The sequence below is a fragment of the Giraffa tippelskirchi genome, chromosome 2 (genome assembly GCF_054371585.1).
Source record: "Giraffa tippelskirchi isolate mGirTip1 chromosome 2, T2T-mGirTip1v1.2.pri, whole genome shotgun sequence".
Classification (NCBI taxonomy): Eukaryota; Metazoa; Chordata; class Mammalia; order Artiodactyla; family Giraffidae; genus Giraffa; species Giraffa tippelskirchi.
In genome coordinates this window covers 51,680,542-51,685,559 of record NC_137276.1, presented here as the reverse complement: position 1 = coordinate 51,685,559, position 5,018 = coordinate 51,680,542, and the positions used below count along the sequence as shown (strand labels likewise).

The 5,018-nt window shown below is 52.0% G+C and overlaps 1 non-coding gene across 1 annotated transcript; it reads left to right on the top strand.

Moving 5' to 3' along the window:
• Positions 1–4,943: 4,943 nt before the first annotated feature.
• On the top strand, positions 4,944–5,016 carry TRNAW-CCA (transfer RNA tryptophan (anticodon CCA)). The gene has a single exon. It is a non-coding gene; the product is annotated as a tRNA-Trp (tRNA).
• Positions 5,017–5,018: the final 2 nt, after the last annotated feature.

Here is a 5,018-nt window from a genome sequence, read left to right as displayed (position 1 = left end):
TACCTGCTCATTCTTTTCTCTGTTCTTATTCATGAAGATGCCCCCTGGGCCCTTCCAGGAACAGGAGCTGGGCCAGGTATGCTACAGGAACACACTGGGCATTTCTGGAACCTTCTGAAAGCATGCAGTGCCTTCAGAGACTCCCCCACCCCTACCATTGCCTTTTAACATGGAGGTGGCGGCCCTGCTTTTTGGATCCTGCAAACAACCTCAAGAACATGCTGTCTGCTGGAGCATGAAACCATGATGCCCCGGGTTCTGAGCTTTGACTCACCCTCCATGGATGGACCCCACTGATGGCAGGGGTCCTCCTGGGCCCCTGGGTTGTGTGTCCTTGGAGTCAGTTGTCCTTCTGGGAACAGGGACACCTAGCACCCCTCCCTGAAGCAGATGGTAACTTTCAAAGATGTGAAGTCTAAACTCATAGCGAGGACTTTTGCATCCTCCTTGGCAAAGAAGGACATGACCCCAGAGTTCTTCCCTCCTGTCCCCACCCAGCCTTAAACTCCCTACCAGGTTGGAGCTGGGCTTTCCCTTCCTTCAGCAGAGTCCTGTCAAGTAACATTAGAAAACACAACAGTTGAGAGGCAGAAGAGGAAGCATCCGCCTAGAAAGAAAAAGAGTCAAAATATTTGTTGAGCTCCTCCCAGGTGTGGGACACTGTACTAAGTGCTTTACCTCCTTTAATCCTCAAAACTAGTTGTTAGTATGTCCCCAGTTTCACTGAAACTGAACTAAGAAACAGAGACGTTAAATAACTTGCCCAAGGGCACAGAGCTAGGAAGCTGGGGCCTGGCAGAAGACCAGGTGGCCTGACCCCAGAGCCACATAGCTGATTCACATCATGCTTTGCTACATCCACCCAGACTGCGTGGGCTGCAGTGTCCTTACAGCAGATGCCACCATCTCCAAGATTTCAAAACAACCCAGGGACCAGAATGGTTGTCCTATATGAAAGGCTATGGGCATCATGCCCTGGAGTCTCGTTCAGAGGTGGCTAAGTGGAGAGCAGGGTTCCTTCTCCTTTAATACCCAGTTTGGGCTCTAAGCACCTAAGTGGCTTGCCCCAGGTCTCCAGCCCTGGGTGGGGGCGCTGAAGCTTGAGTCCTTACCACCTGCTCATCCTCCCTCCGTGGTGGAGAGCAGAGGTCAAGGGCAGCCCTGGGGGCTGTAAAGCCAGTCAAACGCAGCTGAGCTTCATTGTATCCCAGTTTGCCAGTCATGGGCATCCACTGCTGAGGAGGCAGAAAGAAGTAGGAGCTGCTGGTCTCCCAGCTGTGCAAACCCTACCACGGGAGGAGTGAAGGGTCTTGAAGAGGCACAGGGCAGTCAGGGGTGTTCCTGCTCCCAGGTTCAGACTGCTCATCAGCAGGCCTGTGCATGCCCCAGGAAGAAGGCCCGAGGGGCTGGGTGTGCCTGAGAGAAAGCAAGGAGGAGACAGGTCCTCTCAGGTAGCTGCAGGAGGAGGATATCTAGACTGGGCTCCTGGGGTCCCGATACCCTCTCCTCTATTGAAGGAACGTGGAAGCGTCCCTGCTGCTTGTCCCAACTCCCACCCCCATCCCTAGACGCGTATTTAGGACCTGTTCCTGATCAAACAATGAAGTTGCCTGGTCTAGGAAGCTTCTTCCCCATCCCATGAGCACCTGCAGTGTGCTTTACTTTTAAGCCCTCTATTATGTGCTGTGAGCTCTGTGGGGCTGTACCTGACTTCCCTAGAGGAGTAACTTCTCTCTCCCCATCCCTCTCCATCTCCAAGAAGCCCCAAGTGACCTGTCCTTCTTTTCTTTTTTTGGTAGGTGGCAACTGTAATAACGGAGAAGGCAATGGCAGCCCACTCCAGTCCTCTTGCCTGGAAAATCCCATGGATGGAGGAGCCTGGTAGGCTACAGTCCATGGGGTCGCTAAGAGTCGGACACGACTGAGCGACTTCACTTTCACTTTTCCCTTTCATGCACTGGAGAAGGAAATGGCAACCCACTCCAGTGTTCTTGCCTGGAGAATCCCAGGGATGGTGGAGCCTGGTGGGCTGCCGTCTATGGGGTCGCACAGAGTTGGACACAACTGAAGCGACTTAGCAGCAGCAGCAACTGTAATAAGAGAACTTACATATGAGAGCAGCCACAAGATGAATAGATCTCTGCTCCAGCCCGCCAGAATCTTAAAAGTTAATAGAGGGCTTGACTGGAGTCAGTCATATATTCGGGCTTCCCTGATGGCTAAATCGGTCAAGAACCTGCCTGCCATGTAAGAGACACAGGTTCAATCCCTGGGTCAGGAAGATCCCCTGGAGAAGGAAATGGCAACCCACTCCAGCATTCTTGCCTGGGAAATCCCATGGACAGAGGAGTCTGGCGGGCTACAGTCCATAGGGTAGCAAAGAGACACGACTGAAGCAACTTAGCACACATGAATGCAGTCATATATTCAATCCAGAGGGTTTCAACAACATCTCACTCTCTCAAGGCTGTGTCCTAAAAATGGCCACTAATATGGGATTTGTAGTCAGGACATACATTCCAAGGACAGGGGAGAGGGTGAGGAGCCTCTGATTGCTCAGGTCCAGCTCACAAGGCAACCAGCAGCTATATCCTCTTGATGACCTCCTCCGACATTGCAGCAACAGATTTTTCAATCATCTTCTATGTATCAGGTAAGGTGTTTGACTCTAAGGAACCAAATTAAGCAAACTAGATATGGTTTCTCCAATTGTTCAGAATCTTGGAGGTGTTGGGGAGGAATAAATTTACCTTTATCTTTCTAGGTTCTTCTGGCTGGTCAAAAAATTAAACTGACATGAGACAGATTGACAGGAGAAAATCAAAGTAAAATAGCATGTATACATGAGAGACCCAGGAAAACTTAGTAACTCATCAAAATGGCTGAAACCTTCACCTTAAATATCATCTTTAGCTAAAGAGGAGAGGGTGTTGGGGCTAGTGATTTGGGGAGGAAGGCAGTTGACATGAAGATGGAAAGCAAGTGTTCAGTAAACAAATGTTTGCTGGGCCATGTACAGACAATGGGACACAAAGAGGAATTTTCACAAATAGACTTTTCTCAGTTTCTGCCTATCTACATACCTAGTTCATGTTCTAGTCATCCATGGTGATAGTTCTATTACTGTAATAGACCCTCTGGGAGAAGGAAATGGCAACCCACTCCAGGATTCTTGCCCAAACTGGGATACTTCATCTAATCTGTGATAGGGAAGACTTCCCTGGTTGTGATATTTTTGATGAAACTGGAAGGATGAGTAAGTATTAGCAAGATTAAGGGGGCTGCCATTCCAATCCCCCCCACCCCCACCCATGGACCCTCAGCTGAGTGTCAGGCATCCATCAGCCCATTTAATCCTCACCATAACACCCTGGGGGAGATTCTGTTATTGTGCCCCCCACCATCAAGGATTGAGGCTTGAGGAGTCTCAACCTTGAGACACTGAGGAACTTGCCCTAGCGGGTATTTGGACCCAAGGGGTCTGACTTCAGTGCCTGCTGCTTTAGAACCATTCAGCTGTCTCTTATCACCTGCTTGGGCCTGATAGTCCCTCCCTTAGAGGCTGTTGCCTGTCTCATTCTTTGCCCACAGGGCCTGGTGCCAAACAGCATCAGCAGTTCAGCAATGAGCTAACTTGGAGCAGTGTTAAAGGTCTTCCTGGCTAAAGGGATTAGTGGTAGCAGCGGTTTTTCAGGAGGGCTGGCAGGCCTGGGGCAGGGGCTGGATGGGGCTCTCCAGAATACTGAAGGAAGAGTCAGGTGGACTTGCTGTGCCTTAGCCCTTAGAGCTCAGAGCTGGACCAGGCTCCCGGCAGGGCGGGACGGGCACAGGGCAGGCCAGTTGCTTTGTTAGTCTGTGTTTGGTTTCCCTTCCCCCCACCAGATCTCAGGGCCTGCCCCTTCCTCTGGCTCAGAAATCCTCCATTAATCAATTTCTCATGTATGTGTGTTCTCCAGATATCCCCACACCAGAGGCTGACCCTCCACGACTTAGTCACTCCTCCCTACCTATTAGAGGCAGGGTGTGGCCCAGTGGAGTGGACCCGGGTAAGCGGGGACTTCCCAGAGCTCCAAAATAGGGGGGACTCTGACAGACGTGCAGAGACAGGCCCAGAAAGGGTTAATCAGAGAGCGGTCTTAAAGAGGGTCCAGTCACAGGCTGAGGGGGTGGCCTCCAGGCTCCAATGGCCAACTTGGCCACCTCGAGTGGAAGAGCGCTGGGCTGGGTGGTGGCCTGACCTGCACCCTTGAGCACCAGGAGGTTGTGCCTCAAGGGTCGTTTGTTGTCCCTGGGACCCCTGGCTGCCCTACTGACACACAAGTCACTAACTACCCTCCCTCCTCCGAGGCCCTCCGGCCATCCCTAAGCCCCTCATGCTCAGTCCCAGGAAAGGTGACTTGAGCAATCTGCAGCTGGGCTGCTCCCTTACTCGCAGTGTGGTCTGGGGTGCTTTCCAAGTCCTTGGGCTTTGGTGACCGACAACGATTTCCTTGCCTGGGCTGGATACACATGGACGACGGCCCTCTCTGTTACTCCCCCTCCACTTGTGGCTGCGTGGTCCCTAGTCAGGGCCACACAGTTGCCAGTGACTGGCCTCTATGGAAGGAGGGTGGGACTTACTCCACAGTCTCTCCACTGCACCCCCCCATCCCACCCCTGTCCCAGCAGCAGTTGGGCAGATGGCATCTGCCAGTCTTCAGTGTCCAGGCTGAGTGTGTGGGGCCCGCTGGTTTGGCACGGGTCAGGGCCCTAGGGATTACAGCCCACCGACTGGGACTTGAATCCCTGCCATGTGAATTTTGGTAAGATCTAAATCACCCTCTGCCTCAACTTCTTCCTATAAACTACTAACAATTCCCATTCCACTGGAAGCGTTTGCACAGAGCCAGGCATGAAGTAAATGCTTAATAAAAAAAGCAGCTGCTATTAATTACAACAGGACTTCCCTGGTGGCTCAGAGGTTAAAGCGTCTGCCTCCAATGCAGGAGACCCGGGTTCGATCCCTGAGTCGGGAAGAT